The sequence below is a fragment of the Chrysemys picta genome, chromosome 8, assembly GCF_011386835.1.
Source record: "Chrysemys picta bellii isolate R12L10 chromosome 8, ASM1138683v2, whole genome shotgun sequence".
Taxonomy (NCBI): Eukaryota; Metazoa; Chordata; order Testudines; family Emydidae; genus Chrysemys; species Chrysemys picta.
In genome coordinates, this window is record NC_088798.1 from 11,388,155 (window position 1) to 11,406,806 (window position 18,652).

Sequence of the window (18,652 nt, forward strand, 5' to 3'; positions counted from 1 at the left end):
ATCGGTTCAGAGCAGTATTGGGGGGAGGAAGGGCGAGTATTGTTCTAAAACAAACAAAAAACTATTTTATAAAAGTGAAGTTAAATATTGCAAGTAATCTAACTTTCACAGGGTCGTTTTATGCAGAATAATTTTGATGTTAATTAGACTACTAGAATCAAATTCTGCTCTCCATTACATTCATACAATTATACTGTTTTTTGAGGTGTAATGGAGAGCAGAATTTGACCTTTCATTGTCAAATGGCCCCTGGAAGAAGATTGAAATGGCTTGATCAAGAAGATGCACATTTGTTCTAAAGCCGGGTTACAAATGTAGCAACTTTTTCAGTTTAACAGCCTTTGCAAACTGTTGCTGATTTTGTTCAAATGTATTTGTTATTCTTAAGAATTCACTGAGTTTGCTTGGACTATTTTCCATCTGTTATTCACATTATATGATTAATCAGCTGAGTCACATGATATTGATTCTGTGCAGTTACTGAAACAAAACTAATGAATAAATCATTTCCAAATAATTAAATAATAAATAATTTAAAAATTCATGGACCTCTTGAATTGTGAACATTTTTACAAATACCCTGCCATTGTCTGTATACTCATGAACAATTTGATCCTACAAACCCTACAAACCAGTGAACTGAACTGTGTGCCTTTATTTGCAAAAATATGAACAAATCATTTTTGGAGGATCACCCTGTCTAGAGAAGATGGAGAAATTGCCTTTGTGCCCTAAATACAGGTTAACACCTTTTGAATCTGACACATAAATGTACTGACTCCTATCAAGCTACATCAATAAAAGGAAAAACTCAAATGTCTCTGTAACATACAACCAGTTCTCTAGTTTCACACCAGTCACCATTTTTAATTATTGTTACTTACATTACAGTGCCACCCAAAGCCCTTAATCAGATTCAGGGGTCCTTTATGTTAGGTATTGGATAAACAGAGGGAGGCACTGATCCCATGGCTAGCAGATCTGTAACTAGAAAGATGTGTTCTCTGGTGTGGACAGGGCACTAGATGAAAATACTTTGGTTCTATTCCTGGCTCTGCCACTGACCAACTGTGTGACCTTGGGCAAGTCACTTCTCTGTGCTTCTGTTTCCTCTTGCCCTTTGTGTATCTTATCCATTTAGATTGTAAGCTCTTCTGGGCAGGGACTGTATTCTACTACACTGGACTGTCAGGGGTCTAGGCTGCAGCAGAGCCAATCTCCTGGCAAACTAATGAGTGCAGCTGGCCCTGATTGACCTGCGCCTGCCTGCTCCAGCCCCCAGCATCTTTCTGACTCTCAGCTGAGAACCTCAGCTCCACCTTCTAACGGTGACTCTGGTTAACCCTTCAGCTTAGGCTTCTTTTTTTGACTCTGGCTCTGATCCCCCGCTGTGCTTTTTAACCGTGACTTCAGTTAATCCAGTGGTCCCCAACCTTTTTCGTCTGGCGGGCGCCCGACGATGAGCCACGGAGGACCGTGGCAGCGGACGAGCATCTGCCGAAATGCCGCCGACAAGCGGTAACGTCAATAGGCGTTGCCGCCGAAATGCCGCCGATTTTTGGCGGCATTTCGGCGGTGACGCCTCTGGATGACGACAAGCGGCAGCATTTCCGTGGCGATGCCTATTGACATTGCCGCTTGTCAGCGGCATTTCGGCAGATGCTCATCTGCCGGCCAGTACGTGGGCAGCCTTAGATGCCCCGGCGGGCGCCATGGCGCCCATGGGCACCGCATTAGGGACCCCTGAGTTAATCTTTTGGCTTAGGCTTTTGGTCTCTGATGTCTGGCTATGGCCCTTGGCTTCTCTCCTGGATCCACCCCATCTGGATTCATCTCTAAGTGATAGGCCAGACTCTTGTTCCAGCCAGTAGCCCAGACCACCTATGACTCGGTTGCCGACAGTTTAAGCAGCCCAAAAGATTGAACAAGGGCAGGTAAGGGGCCAGACTGCCTTTCAGCTGGATTCTGCAGAGACAGCCATCTCCCTGCTGGACATTGTGGGAATCCTGCAGACCTTACAGGCCCAGGTTATGGCCTTGCTGATACAAACTGAAGCCCTACAGGCTCAAGCCATTATGTCCAAATCTGCTGCCCCAGCTTCTACGGAGATTCCAATGCTGGATAAGTTTGACAGGAACCATAACAAGTTCTGTGGCATCGTGAACTTGTGCCGGCTTCTGTTCATGTTTTGGCCCCAGTCATTCTCCACTGATCAGAGTCAAGTAGGACTTATTATTTGTTTGCTACCTGGGGAGGCCCTGGCCTGGACATCTCCCCGCCTGGAGATTTTTAGCCCTCTTTATGAAGAGTTCATCTAAGCCATGGTGATTGTGTTAGGTGATGTGAATCACACATTGTCTGCCAACAGCACACTTAGGGGACCACGTTAGGGGAACAGGTTGATCACCATGTTTGCTGCAGAGTTCCAGCACCTGACAGCAAACACTAATGCAGTACTACCATTTCTGACACATGTTAAGCGAGGAAATCAAGGAAGAGCTAGCATGGGTAGAACTGCTGCCTGACCTGAACACCTGGGTCAAGCTGTGTGCTGGACACCTGACTGAACACCACCTGGAGAGAGAGTCAAGTTCCCAACTCTCTTCCACATTCTCATCACGGGGATCCGGGCAGATCAGTCGGCTTCGACCTCACCTCTGGTGCACAGAAGAGCTAGCTTTGTGCTTCAGGCCCAGGCCTGTATTGTGGTGAATTTGGACACTATGCTATGGGATTCCCCACTAAGAACTGAGCGGTGTGTCAGCCAGAAAGCCTCCAGGCCTCAGCCCCAATAGGGGGGTCTGGGCTGAACCTGTGTTTTTCCCCCCCCCCCCCTCCAGGACCTTCCACCTCTTGTCTACCAGCACCCTGGCTTTTGACGGACACCATGCCAGCACCCTCCAACTACCCGTCAGGCTACTACATTCCACCAATCAGAGGCTGACCTGAAGGTGCTTGTGGACTCAGTGGCCTCTGACAATTTCATCGGCTTAGACTTTGCTCAGGTTCACTATATTCCAACTCAGTGCGTGAGCATTCCCTATTTGGTGGAGTCTGTTGACAGATCCCTCCTCTCCTCTGGCCCAGTTACTCATCAAATGGCATAGCCTAAAGCCTTGTTACTGTGCTCCAGGGTCAGCAGGAGGTCCTAAAGCTCTGTCTCATCCAAACACCTCACTCCCCTGTTATCCTCGGCATTCCCTGGCTTGTCTCCCACAATCTGCATATCCAGTGGGGACCAGGCATGGCATGCTTCACATTGAGACTCTGCCAATTCTTAACAAACTCTTTGGGGGGGCTCTGCTGGGCCAAGATTTTTACTAAGTTGGACCTTCATGGGCCATACAAACTGGTCCAAATTACAGAAATCGATGAATGGAAGACTGTGTTCCATGCCCATTATGGGCATTTTGAATATTTGATTATGCTTTTTTGGTTATGTAATATTCCACTGGTGTTCCAGCATTTAATCAGTGATATCTTCTGGGACATATTGGATCAGTTTGTGGTTATTTATTTGGATGATATTCTCATTCTTTCCAAAAACCAGATGCTGCACAAGCAATAGGGCCCATGTTCTCAACACACTCTGCCAAAACCATCTTCACAACAAACTAGAGAAATTTGAGTTTGATAGAGATACAATCGAGTTCCTGCCATCTCCAGGTAGAATGCCACAAAAGTTTAGTGGTTTCTTGGGTTTGCCAATTTTATAGGTTTTATCAAAGGATTCTTTCACCTTTTTGTCCTGAAAACTGCGCTCTTTTGAAAAGGGGTCCACTTTCGTCTGGTCATCAGAGACACAGATTGCGTTTGGTCAGCTAAAGAGATCTTTTACCTTAGCTCCCACTCTGTACACCGAATCCTGCCAGGCCCTTCGCCATAGAGGCAGATGCTTTGAACTTTTCTATTGGAGACGTTCTGTCACAACATACTGGCTCTCATAAACAATTCCATCCCTACACCTTTTAGTCACGAAAACTAACAGCCATTGAGAAGAATTATGATATCTGAGACAAGAAGTTACTGGTGATAAAGGCAACATCTGAAGAATGGAGACAACTTCTAGAGGGAGATTGGTTCTCGGTCCAGGTCATTACTGATCTTCCCCCCACCCCCACCCCAAATTTGTTTTTTGACTGTGGCTCAGATTAACCCTTTGGCTTAGGCTTTGGTTTTTTGATACCTGACTACAACTTTGGGCTTCCCTCCTGGCCCCACCCCTGCTGGATTCAGCTCTTAACTGGTAGGCAGGACTCTTGCTCCAGCCACTAGGCCAGACTACCTATGACTTGGGTGCTGACATGGACACATGTTTTGTGCCTCTAGGTGCTACGGTAATACAAATAACGAAGAAGAAGCCATGCACTTGCTCTGAAAAGCTTAAATCCAAGAAGACAAGTGGCATACAAAGGGTGGAGGCAGAAGAGACAATTCAATTTTATATTAATCTATATTTTCATATTTATGCATATTTTCCTTTTTTTTTTTTTTTTTAGTTTTGTATCACATAAATAGCTTTCTGTAAGTGCCCATAACCTAAGCCACCATATATTGTCTGCTTCCTTATAGGCCTTTCAGCAGAAATGGAGTTTTAAAATGGATTTTAGGGAGCAGCAAATCAGTGCTGTCTCTCTCTGTGGTACCTTTAATAAGTGATTTCTGACACTTCTGCTTTTTATGGTTTACAAAACTTTAAAAATGATCAGTGCTATTGATCATACTTTGAAATTGTTAGAGCATAGATGAGATACTTTTAAGAGTTAAATTGATGCTTTTACATTAGAATACAAATGCCTGCTGATGTTTAAATTACTGTAAATTACCTGTTAAAATATTAACAGATTTATTATACATTCAGTTAAACAGAACAAAGAAAAGATCAAAAGGCAAGATGACTAACTATTTGGAAGCAAACCGTTTGTTAGATGGTCAGAATGTTTCTGGAAACACGGGTTGTTTGGAAATCTTAGTAACAACACAGATAGCCAGCTTAATATGTTTTATTTCTAAGAGTCAGCAGTTGTCCTCTGGCTTTTGATTTACCCTCTGCTTGCCAACTAAACCTTCTAGATGAAAACTGATTACATTGCACACACTAAACTAATGTTATGTTTCTGGCTTTGAACCACAGAGGAAATAAATTCCACGTTACAAGGTAGAAATTCCCTCTTTAACTCTCCCATATGGTGTCTAACCATTGCAGCTTGTATGGCCAGAAGTACTGGGCACCTGCAGTTTACACTGAAATAAATGGTAGTTATGGGAGCTCAGCATCTCTCAAGATTTGGCCCATGGCCTGAAATATCATCCGCAGAGGTCCAAGGCCCAAACTGAGGGGGGAAATTCTCTTTGTTATGATAAAGTAATTTTACATGTATGCAGAATATCTTCTGTCTGATAATCCCAAATGTATTTAAAGCATTAATGAATGAAGACTCAAAATATCCCTTTATTATCATCTTAATTTTACAGACAGGCCATCAGACACTTAAAGGTTAAGGGCCCAGTTCTGACACCTTTACTCACATTAGAATGACTTGTGGAGTCAGGTACTACTCAAGAAGCCTGATGCTCCACCTCCTTGCACCTTGTGTAGTCCACTGCACCTATGAAAAGTGAGTGCAAAATGCAACCAGTTCAAAATGATAGTATTCTACACTCACTTTTCACAGAGATAAATTACTCCACAAGGTACAATTCAGTGGAGAATCAGGCCCAGCACAAGTAAGGGGGAAAGAAGCTGGCCCTAAGTGTCGTATTGAAGGTCACACATGAAGTCTGTGGCATAGCTTAGAAAAAAGCCTAGGTCTTGCAATTCCCAGTCCTGTGCCTTAACCATTAGTCCCCTTTTCAGTCCTAAGTGGAGTACAGGATCAGGTCCAAGAGGTGAATATAGCTGGACCGCTTGGTAATAGTGACCATAATATAATTATAGGTTTCAGGGTAGCAGCCGTGTTAGTCTGTATCCGCAAAAAGAACAGGAGTACTTGTGGCACCTTAGAGACTAACAAATTTGTTAGTCTCTACGGTGCCACAAGTACTCCTGTTCTTTTTGCATAATATAATTAAATTTAACATCCCTGTGGCGGGGAAAACACCACAGCGGCCCAACACTGTAGCATTTAATTTCAGAAAGGGGAACTACACAAAAATGAGGTTAGTTAAACAGAAATTAAAAGGTACAGTGCCAAAAGCGAAATCCCTGCAAGCTGCATGGAAACTTTTTAAAGACACCATAATAGAGGTTCAACTTAAATGTATACCTCAAATTAAAAAACATAGTAAGAGAACCAAAAAAGTGCTACTGTGGTTAAACAACAAAGTAAAGGAAGCAGTGAGAGACAAAAAGGCATCCTTTAAAAAGTAGAAGATAAATCCTAATGAGGAAAATAGAAAAGAGCATAAACTCTGGCAAATGAAGTCTAAAAATATAATTAGAAAGACCAAAAAAGAATTTGAAGAACAGCTAGCCAAAGACTCCAAAAGCAATAGCAAAATTTTTTTTAAATACATCAGAAGCAGAAAGCCTGCTAAACAACCAGTGGGGCCACTGGACGACCGAGATGCTAAAGACGATAAGGCCATTGCAGAGAAACTAAATGAATTCTTTGCATCAGTTTTTACTGTTAAGGATGTGAGGGAGATTCCCAAACCTGAGACATTCTTTTTGGGTGACAGAACTGAGGAACTGTCCCAAATTGAGGTGTCATTAGAGGAGGTTTTGGAACAAATTGATAAACGAAACAGTAATAAGTCACCAGGACCTGATGGTAATCACCCAAGAGTTCTGAAGGAACTCAAATGTGAAATTGCAGGACTACTAACTGACTCTTAAGCAAAATAAGCACTCATGGGGTAAGAGGGAAGGTTCTCTAATGGATTGGTAACTGATTAAAAGATAGGAAACAAAGGGTAGGAATAAATGGCCAGTTTTCAGAATGGAGAGAGGTAAATAGTGGTGTCACCCAGGGATCTGGTGTACTGGGCCCAGTCCTATTTAACATATTCATAAATCTCGAAAAAGGGGTAAACAGTGAGGTGGCAAAATTTGCAGATGATACAAAACTACTCAAGATAGTTAAGTCCCAGGCAGACTGCAAAGAGCTACAAAAGAATCTCACAAAACTGGGTGACTGGGCAACAAAATGGCAGATGAAATTTAATGTTGATAAATGCAAAGTAATGAACATTGGAAAACATAATCCTAACTATACATATACAATGATGGGGTCTAAATTACCTGTTACCACTCAAGAAAGAGATATTGGAGTCATTGTGGATAGTTCTCTGAAATCATCCACTCAATGTGCAGCAGCAGTCAAAAAAGTGAACAGAATGTTGGGAATCATCAAGAAAGAGAGAGATAATAAGACAGAAAATATCATATTCCCTCTATATAAATCCATGGTACGCCCACACCTTGAATACTGCGTGCAGGTGTGGTCGCCCCATCTCAAAAGAGATATATTGGAATTGGAAAATGTTCAGAAAAGGGCAACAAAAATGATTAGGGGTATAGAATGGCTTCCGTATGAGGAGAGATTAATAAAACTGGGACTTTTCAGCTTGGAAAAGAGGCGACTGAGGGGGGATATGATAGAGGTCTATAAAATCCTGAGTGGTATAGAGAAAGTAAATAAGGAAATATTATTTACTCTTTCTCATAATACAAGAACAAGGGGCCACCAAACGAAATTAATAGGTAGCAGGTTTAAAACAAACATAAGAAAGTATTTTTTCACGCAATGCATTGTCAACGTCTGGAACTCTTTGCCAGAGGTTGTTGTGAAGGCCAATACTATAACAGGGTTCCAAAGGGAGCTAGATAGATTCCTGGAGGATAGGTCCATCAATGGCTATTAGCCAGGATGGGCAGGAATGGTGTCCCTAGCCGCTGTTTGCCAGAAGCTGGGATTGGGTGACAGGGCATGGATCACTTGATGATAACCTGTCTGTTCATTCCCTTTGAGGCACCTGCCATTGGCCACTGTCAGAGGACAGGATACTGGGCTTGATGGACCTTTGGTCTGACCCAGTATGGCCGTTCTTGTGTTCTTAGGTTCTTAAACACAGTTCTCTCTTTTGAGGCCCAATGGAGTGTCCACCAAGCTTCTAGCAAAGGATGACTGCGTGTGACCCCTTCTGTCTCATCACTTCTGTTAATCAGGAAGTTGCCCTTCAGTGAAAATGAGCACTCTCCCACCACAGAGACTACAGATAGTCTTCCCACAGCTCTTGTAGCTTTAGCCAGCATTTAACACCGTTCTTTGCTGTCAGCCTAAATCTTTGTGTATGTGAGAAAGTTGTACTGATTGCACTAAATAGGGCTAGTTGATTCCTTACTGATGTAAACCACGTTGATGGAAGGCACTCAAACAGAAATAAGAGTGTCCACACAAGTGGGTTATGCGATTTTGTTAAATCAGCACAACTTCCTCGTTTAGACAAGGCCTAAAAAAAGCCTGAAAGTGGACAGTAGGGTCTGGGGCATATGCCTCAACATCCAGCGAGCATTGCACAAATCATAAAAACATGTAACTGTTTCTAAACCTCACACACTATATAGGCCTAAGACAAAGAGATTCCTCTAATACAGCCTAAACCCAGAGCAATAGAATCTTCATTTTCAAATAACCTAACACAAGAGTAAAAGGGGGTTGGACTAACCCAAACCAGTTTATGCAGATAGGAGTATTCTTCCCCTATATGACTTACACCAAAGACCTACATGCTGAAAAGAGTATGAGAATGCAAAATTTGCGTGCTTTCCTTCATCACTATAGAATATAATACAAACCATACCCTAGGATCTAGAAATATTCTAATAACAGTTTAACCACATGATCATATTGGTTGGACAATATGAAGAAGTTTTCATGGATGTTCGTTGTTTTATAGATCAACAGGGGATTGATGGTGAAGGCACTCTGCGCACAAAGCTAGAATGGACCTGGTTATTCGCAAAACAAGTACATCTCTGCTGCTTAGTATGCCTATCATCAACTGGAGGGCAAGGGAGCTACACATGGGAATATGGTATGCAGTTAGGATCCAGTCAAAGCTTGGCTCATAGGTGATAAATCCTGGAGGGGGCTAATAATGAGATTGTCCTGTTTTGGGGATATTAATTAACAAGATCATCATCTGTAATAAGATTATTACACCTGCCACCAGATAAAGTAGTGATGAGACAGTCCTCAAAAGTAATTAACTATGGAGGCCAACAGGGGTAACCAGTAGAGGGGTGAAAGGCTGAATAGGCTTTGCAGTTCTCAGGCAAGGCACATACTGTTAATTTCATGCAATGCCCAAGTTAGAAAAGGAAGGGGTAGAAATTACCTGTCTGAAGGCCGTGGGTGAGCTGGGGCATGCTACATTTTAAGCAAACCCTTATAATCACTTTCAAGAAGAGAAGTCCAGTAACTAATATGACAAGTCTGACATTTTTTCTCAGTTGTCTTCAGGTGTTTGTTCATGCCAAAAGGAAGAGGAGATCCAGTCTACCACACCCCCCAGCATCACAACTATTACATAACATAAGTAATATGCAGTCACTCCTCCAAGAGAGGGTCTCCTCACTATTGGTCTGAGCAGCCCTAAGAGTTCTTATAATAGGATGGAAGAATGTCAGTGAAAAATATGCTTCTTAATTTCTAGAAAAATAGAGAAGTCAGGAGAGGTGAGCTTCCAAATGGTTGTCTATCTTAAATCAAGCTGACCTTATCAAATTCAGGTTTTCCCTCTAATCTAGGTTCTTATAATGCACATTCTTGACTATATAAGTAAACAAAAATACTCCCAGTAATTTCACAAGCTTCTTTCAAGATTTTGTATTAGTTCACTTTTAACTTCTTAGCAGACACACATTTCAATATCTTCCAACCGATATCTGGCTCACATGTACTATAATGTCACTCCTCATCAGGCCTCTGAAATTGATCAGCCTTGAAGTCACATGAAAAATGTTTGATACATGAAATGAAGTCACCAGACATATGGTAAAGCATTCAAAGAGTTGTTTGGTGTTTGTCAAAGTTTGGGCAAATGGGAGTCCTACAACTTAAAATACTTTTCAGCCTATCTGAATAGTTATGGCAACCCTTGCACTTTCCATCATTTCTGCAAAAACATGAATGTTCTTTTCACACCACTCCCAGGAACTATTTGTTAATTTTGTTACAGCAAAATATGCCCTTGACTATAAGGTTGAATAGCTTTTCCAAAATGTATTTAGAATAGTCAATGCTAACAAATTTTGGAAGAGATATTAAATGTCATGATCGAAAGTTTAAGCCAATGCCGAGCTAGTAGGGACTGAGACAATTCTTGCACCTTACTTTAAAGTTTAAAGTGTCTGAAGTTGGGCACTATCTGAGACAGCATAATGAACTAGAGCAGATCTCAGGTCTGATCCAGTATGGCAATTCCTATATTTCTATAAATTCCTCTCTCTGACAAAACCCCATGACCTCAATTTTTGAAATGAACAAAAAATCTGGTGTGTGTAATGTTCCAATAAAATAGGGAAAGTATTTCAGGGGCTTCTTTGTGCTCCTTGGAGTAGTCTGCTTCTGCCTTTTCCTGATTCAACCTAGCTGATCCAATAAATCCTTGGTGAACTCATGCATTCCCAGGGTCCAACAATCATCCATAAGGCTGGTCATCTAAGCTGTACCCACTGCAAGTTCTGTGTTCACTATGAGTCCATATGTTTCTGGGTTTATGGGCCATCAAACCTCATTAAAGTTGACTTACTGTAACTTGTTGGTCTTTAAATGCTGCAGAACTGATGGCCCATATTATCGTTACTTGTAGGGTACAGAATTTTATTTGTAACAAATAAAATGTGCTCCACTCTTTCATGAGGCTTTAGTTAGCTCTACATTTACATTGCTCCATTTCCTGAAAAACAATTTATGGTTGAATTCATTAGGAAGAATGATCCCCAATAGTAATACTTTGCACTTATATAGCACCTTCTATGAGAGCATCTCAATGTGATTTACAATTTTTACTCATCTACAAAAATTAAAGTTCTAGCCAATACCAGGTATGTTTGTTTGGGCTCCAGTTTAGTAGTTTAGGAGGAAGGAACAAAGAGGAGATCCAGGGTAATGGTAAAGTCTCAATGGACTGTAAGATATCTGGGCTAAAATCTTAAGGGGAAGTTGGAAGGGGAAAGAAAGATCAAGAATCTAGGGATTTTTTTAAAAATACAAGACTGGATGTAAATAAAAAAGTTTTATTTTGAACTACCCAGTAATGGCACAAATAACTGAGACTATTTATTAGTGTATTTCATGTGTGCTTTGAGTAAAATTTGCTTAAGCAAAGCAAAACAAAGATTTTAAAATAACTTCTGACTAATCGTGGGGGGAACTCCCCAGATTGCCATTGACCCAAATTAGAAAGTTCCATGGCAAACAGGTGACAACTCTTCAGCAGCATTTTTGGGGTCATATTGGTAGTCATTGATATACATGGGTGCTTGGGAAAACTTTTACTTACATTAGTAAAATCAGAACCATCCTAGCCTTCTGTAGATTTCCTACTTCTTTCTACATAGCTTCCTCTTTAAAAGGCTGCATTCCTTTTTTACCTGCCTCAACATCAAAAAACATACCCTTGGAAAGGGAAAACATGTGTCTCTTCCCCACCACCAGAAGCCATCTGGATATTGCTTTGAAATAGATGGATTATGGATAAAGTTATCAAAAGGGATTAGTGTGATTAGAAAGACATTAATCCTGTCAAGAAGTAATGGTCAAGTATTAACCACCAACAGTCATTACTAGACTCATGTTTGTTTTCATTCATCCCCCACACTGAGTTCTATTCTCATTTCGTAATTGCTTGCCATGGAAAAGCCCTTCCTAAACATGATCTCCCAATGAGATTGGGAAACCTCTCTAACAACTACATTAGAGATGATTACATTACTTTCAGCAGCATGGAAGTGCAGTGCAGTTCAGGGTTCTCTAATGCTTGTTGACTTATCAGTCATGCTTCTGTTTACCTTTTTTGTCAAGGTCAATCTTTGAAAGCCTCAATAGTATAATAATTTTCATTTCTGTAGCATCCTGCCATTTTAAAGTACTTTACAAACACTAAAGAATTTAACCAGAGATGAAATAGGGAAGTATTATTATCCCCATTTAACACATGGGGAAACCAAGGCACAGAGACATTAGGAGACTTGTTTGAGGTCAAACAGGAAGTTTGCAACACAGCAAGGAACAGATCCCAGGTCTCTTGACTGCCAGTCCTGCATTTTAATCACAAAAGTATCCTTCAAGACAATAAGTCTACAAAGTTATCTACATATGAGAAAGGAGTTGTACACTTCTGCTTCCTCAAGCACACGTATATCTGCTTTTACTGCAAACTACTCCACTCCTGTGGGAATACCATTTTGGAACGGACTATAACTCTAAAAAGAGACTTTACAGTGATGACAAAGATAGAACAGAGCAGCTTGAAGGGGGAATTTCATAGTGCAGCAAACAAAGGAACAGAACATTTATACTGAAAAAATGCTTTTCCACAGTATTTTCTGATCATAATGCCCCAGGAATATAAGGTGATTTTAGAGCTAGTCTAAAATTTTTGAAATTTTGACCAGAAGTTGAAATAATATTCCACAATATTTTCTCCTCATTTTTATTAGTTCTTATATGCATTAATAATAAATTGACAAGTGTTGAAACCACTGTCTATCATGCGGATCAATATTATCTCATTGTTTCCCTGTACTCTTCAGTCTGTCTTTATACATCTGTTGTCTCTTGTCTTCTACTTAGACTGTAAACTCTTTGGTGTAGGGACTGTCTTTTTGTTCTGTGTTTGTACAGTACAATAGGGTCCTAGTCCATGACTGGGGCTGCTAGGTACTACTATAATAAATACATAAATAATAATAATAAAAGAATCTAGCCCAGAATCCACCCCATGCATTCTGTTCTCCCAGTGCATTACAGCAAGCTCTGCACCAGTTCAGGAGGTCCCCAAAACGCTGCAGGAAATATTTAATTAAATAAAAAGCACTGCAGCGCTAAGCTGGATTTGGAGTTACCATAAGGAAATAGAATAAACAAACACTTGGGTCCTGTATGCCAGGGTCATGGGCCTTCTCCATTAGGCTGGGATAGCACTGTAGTTTTTAGAACTAATATTGGGCCTGGGAGTTAAAGGGAGGGACAAAGAAACAAAATCTTTTCCAGCTCAAAAATCTCTCCATCCCCCAAAATGTCCTTCTGAGTCTTTCTCCTTCTTCCATCCATTCTCCCTGAATCCAGGCAGTGATGCAGGGTCATCCAAGCCTTTAACCTCAGTATGGCTTCATGACAGGACATATTTTTCCTGTTTCCACTGAAAGCTGCTACTGCCTAATAGCTCTGTCCTTCCAGCCCTATGGGCCCTATCTTGCTACCATTAAATACTATGGCAAAATTATCTTTGATGTGAGCAGGACAGCACATGTTTCATGTCCCACTGAGGGTATAAGCCAGGCAACTTTTACATCACTGCTTCCCTTCCAAGTTGTCCAGTGCACTGGGCCACCCGGATAGACCCAGGAAGGTAGGAAGGAACATACAGCAGACTTTGATCACAGAGAGATAAAAAGATCTGAGAAACTGTAGTGTTAGCAGCATTCATAGAATGCAAGCTGTTACATTGACTTGAAGTGCTTTAATAAAGAAACTCTTTCCCAAAGCCAGAACTCAGGATGCAAATGAAAAGAATTAATATAAATTAGATAAATAGGGCTTTGGATTTATGGAAAAAATCCATTTAATGGTCTTTAATTTTCTGGCTTGCCAATTCTTTCAAGTGTCTTTAGATTAAGAAAAGAATAAACAAAATTTAAAACACAGTCAGTTTGAATTATAGATAAACAAACGAAAGATTCATTCAACTGTTTATGATTCACAGATGTTTTTATCCTGAGGAAACAGAAGAAATCCACCCAACTCCTCCAACCTCACATGTCACTGCTGCTCAATGTATGAAACACTGTCCAAGTGTTTGAAGGCATTTAGAAGGTACAGAAATGTTCTGTCAGATCCAGGGCCGGCTCCAGGCACAAGCTTAACAAGCAGGTGCTTGGGGCGGCCAAGGGAGAGGGCGGCACGTGCAGCAATTCGGGGGTGGCAGGTCCCTCACTCCCTCTAGGAGCGAAGGACCAGCCGCTGAACTGCCGCCGCCGATCGCGGCTTTTTTTTTTTTTCCCCCAACTGCCGCTGCCGCCGGTCGCGATTGCGATCGTGGCTTTTTTTTTTTTTTGCTTGGGGCGGCAGAAATGCTGGAGCCGGCCCTGGTCAGATCTACAAATTGCTTATCCCCAGCTGGTAACTGCTTTGGCCCTTTCCACACCCGTTCACTTTGTGATCACAGATGCCCATCACGCAAAATTGGATCCTGACCTTTCCTACGTAATTTCTATTGGGTTAGTCCAATTTAGAGATTACAACGTGCATAACTCTTTACAACATGACATGGTTTACTACCAACTTTGCTCTTTTTTTACAGATAAGACGGAGAAAATATGACAAAACTGAATATATTGGGTCAGATTCTAGCCCCTTTGTAGCCAAAAGGACCTGAACTATCCCCTGGAGAAGTCCCTTAGTGCAGGAACAGCTCAGGGCTGGTGTACGCTGCCCTACTTCATCCCTGCTTGCAGCCCCCAGCACAGAGGTGTGCCAGGGCAGGTGCAGGGGCCAGAGTGCTCTATGCTCCAGTTATTCTGAGCTGCAGAGCAGCCCATAGGCAGCCATACATATTACATACATTTAAGAACAGCCGTTCCCCTCCCCATGCCTAAGTGCCCTCCCCATGCGCCTTCTGTGCTGCATTTCCTGAGAGGCATGTCATAAACAACTGGTCCATTGTGTATAACAGATTTGGTCTCCGGCACTCATATCTACTCTTGCCCTCTCTTCACAGATTTTAATATATTAAGACAAATTTGCAATAAAAACTTAAAAAGGAACTAACAAAAAGCATTTGGAATAATGAGCATCTCCTGATCTCTCACTGTTGTAACCCTTGTTCTCCCCCACTGTCTGTCATCCTTGCCGTTGTCACATCTAATTTAAATATAACCTTCTCCTTCTAGGCATCTGTAAAGTGCCATGCACATCTATAGCATTCATATATAAAAGCGTGGTAGTAGAAGCATTCATGATATTTAGTATTACATGCCCTGCCTCAAGTTTCTTTTCATGTTAGATGGGTGTGATTTGAGAGACTAGCTGGTTCAAGTGATTGATAATGAGATATAAAACTTTTCACTGTGATGATCTGGGGAATCTGTACAGTTTATTAATTCTGTTTGATATTGGAAACTGTATATATCTTTATCAAACTCCATTTTGAATATGAGGCTTGGTTGCATTCTCTGTTGTTCTTTTATCTCTGTGATGTACTGGAATTTCAAGGGGGGTAGTTAAACCTGGATGGTCCTCTATTCAAATAGAAGCACCCTAGACAATGGCCAACTCCTCCCCTTGAGAACTGGTTTAGTAAGGGAGATCTCCTAGCAATTACATCATTTGGTAGGGGTCAGTGATTGCCAGAGGAGGTTGATCAGAGTCACCTGAAAGATGAGACTGGAAAGTTATAAAAGGGCAGGAGCTGTTCTGCTCTGGGTCTTTGGCCATTTTCACCTGCTGAAGCTCAGGGGAGTTGCTACAGGAGCCTGGTGAGACAGACAGGCTGGCAGGGAGAGGGAACAAACCCTCCCTCTCTGAATGCAGATGGACCCCTAAGAGAAGTATGAGCTAGAGTGAGGGGCCTGCATTCTGTGTGTTCACTGTTTTCTAAATGATCTCTTGTGCTTTATCTCCTAAGTAAAGAGTTATGGTGTTTTAGAATCCTGTGAAGAGTCTGGCTGTTGGCTTTCACTAATGTGTGTCCCTGAAGAGGAAAGCTGTAAATCAGAAGGCTCACACCTTCAGTGGAATTCTGGGGAACATATAAAAGCTGCTGGTGAGACTTGGGGGAGATGGCACTAGTTTCAGTGCCTATGCAAGTGTATTTTGGGGGTTCCCATGGCCAAGAGGAGTGTCAGATATGAGGTGTGTATCTAGTGTGTGTGCCAAGAGGCCCAAATCTGGGAATAGTGTCAAAACTTTGCCCAGTCCCAGCAAGCTAAAGGCACATGCCGTAGCTGTAGCCGTTCTATGGATAACCTGAGGAATTCGGCTCCTGAGCTATTAATTCAGCCCCTTTTCATCAGCACTAAAAATTCACGCCCAGAAAATTATTTTGGAAAACAATTTTTTTTTCAAAACCAGAAGACTGAGACGAAGTCAAGAGTACATTTTTAGTTGGAAGACAGAAGATAACATTTCTGTAACAGACTGTTGTGTACATGTTTTAATATATTGTTAAGGACCTACAAATTCATTCAACTGTTTCAATTTTTCATTGAAATGCCCCTGTTGACATTAGACAAAAAATTAAAGAAGTTTCTCTCCTCCCCTCATTATACAATGTGATTCTCATTGGCGCAATAAGCAGCTTCTCTGGCCTGGATATACTGTAAATGACACTGGAGAGGACATGGGAGGAGGAAAGCTGTTTTTGTCCTCCTTTATAATCTCCAGTCATGGAGCTGTTGACATTTAGAGTAGCCTCATGGCTGCTCTAAATTGCGTTTGGCTTCCCACCACCACAACAGGCCATTACAACAGCTGAGGATCACTGGAGAGTGGCAATGCTCTGGCTAGGCCTCTTTTCCCCAGGCCGTACTCCCTACAGTGGGAGCTTGGATGGTTGATGGTATAGCGGTGCTATGCCCCTTCTATACCACCTACGCTAGGGATTATCCCTATATTGGAGGAATCCCCAGGTAATTGGTTAAGCTGTCTTTACATCTTTCTGTCACAGAAGGGTGGAGAGGTGACATAGTATGCCCAAGGATCTGGCCAAATGACATTACATGCCTAAAGTCAGCTACTGTTAGCGTCACTTATATAGTGAAACTTATCTGGACAGTAGACAGTCATTTGAGTGACTGACAAAAAGTGAGGGCTTAACATATGTGGGCTCCTAAAAAGTTGGAGTAGAATTGTCCTCTGTGCATTTGAGAATACCCTGGGACAATCTCTCAAAACAAAAAGGATTGTTAGTATGGGTACTCTCTTGTACAGATTTCACCGTAATTTAATTTAACTTCTACACCATATTAGCGATGTGGATTGTGTAAAATAACAGTCGAATCAAGTTATTTTGCTCTCCGACCAGCTCATTTTTCCGTTGCGTAATCCTTTCCTTTTGCTTTTATTCAAGACCAGTTTTGCTTTTCACTCTATATCTCGCTCCTTCAAGACTTGCTTCTTTGCAGAGATTTTCTCTCAAGAAAGTAGGTAAAAATTGCCACATATCTCCTTTGTAACCTACATATCATAGGGAAGGGCTGAGAATATATTCCTAATTGGACTGCATTATATTTCTACTCATCATATTTCGGTATCAGTGATGGGCATGAGAGATAAAGTTAACATAGGTCACCTGTTTACACTTTGTATTGGTAGAAATGTGTGTGTCTGGTTTAGGTCACTAGACTATCTGTCCAGGATAGAAATACAACTCTTTGGAGACAACAGAATTTGTCTCTTATATATTTATGATTAAATTTAAACCATGAAGCCAGCAGGAATATGAGTGCTGCATCATTGCATCAGTTAATCCTAGTTTTACATGAATGACAATGAGGTCAGATCTGTGTGCGCTGCTAATGCTGCTAATCTGCTTCTGGGACTAGGAGATCAGTCTCTATTGTGTTGACAAATTCACATCATTGAATGGGAGAAAAAAACCCCACAAACCTAAACAAAAAATGCTGGTTTCTGTTTGATTCATTTTTGGTCTGTATAAAGTAAATTGTCCTCTCTCGACCTCATTTCATAAAGACCAATCACCCAGCTATTAGACATATAAAAGCTGATGTTAAATTGGGTGCATGGGACAGGGCATCACAGTGCAATCATTTTAGTATTGCATTAGCTAATGGGGGCTTGAAAAGCAGCTGCAGAAATACCATCTACGGCTCTCCGAGGACCCTGCTTGGAATAGTATTTTTATCAGGTCCTAAAGCCATTTGCTGAGAAAAAAGCCATACTTTCCCCCACAGAAGCATTATAAACCTGTTTGAAATGTAAGTTTCTTTGCTTCATAAGATGACTATTTGCACAGATTTGCCCATAACATACCCAAACCAAACAGTATCATGAAGCTATTTTTTACTTACACTCCAGCTACGAACATATATCTCAAAGAGATAGGAACAGACATCCCATTGTTAAATCTTTCATTTCCCTCTTCAAAAATTACCACAGTAAAGTTGAATGTCAACATGCAACACTAAACGCTGTCCTTGATGTGCCAGTGTACCATGTATGTTACACAGAGGTTAATGATCAGAGGGGTAGCCGTGTTAGTCTGAATCTGTAAAAAGCAACAGAGGGTCCTGTGGCACCTTTGAGACTAACAGAAGTACTGGGAGCATAAGCTTTCGTGGGTGAGAACCTCACTTCTTGCATCTGAAGAAGTGAGGTTCTTACCCACGAAAGCTTATGCTCCCAGTACTTCTGTTAGTCTCAAAGGTGCCACAGGACCCTCTGTTGCTTTTTAGAGGTTAATG

At 41.4% G+C, this 18,652-nt stretch overlaps 1 protein-coding gene and 1 long non-coding RNA gene across 2 annotated transcripts in view; one reads left to right on the forward strand and one right to left on the reverse strand.

Moving 5' to 3' along the window:
* Positions 1-16,493, forward strand: part of LOC135973218 (uncharacterized) — a 79,040-nt gene extending 62,547 nt beyond the window's left edge. Inside the window, exons 2-4 of the long non-coding RNA XR_010589988.1 lie at positions 8,902-9,039; positions 13,936-14,045; positions 14,533-16,493. This is a non-coding gene — a long non-coding RNA (uncharacterized LOC135973218). The remainder of the gene's footprint in view (positions 1-8,901; positions 9,040-13,935; positions 14,046-14,532) is intronic.
* SLC1A7 (solute carrier family 1 member 7) overlaps positions 1-18,652 on the reverse strand; it is an 89,262-nt gene that overhangs the window by 54,096 nt on the left and 16,514 nt on the right. The window lies entirely within an intron of this gene.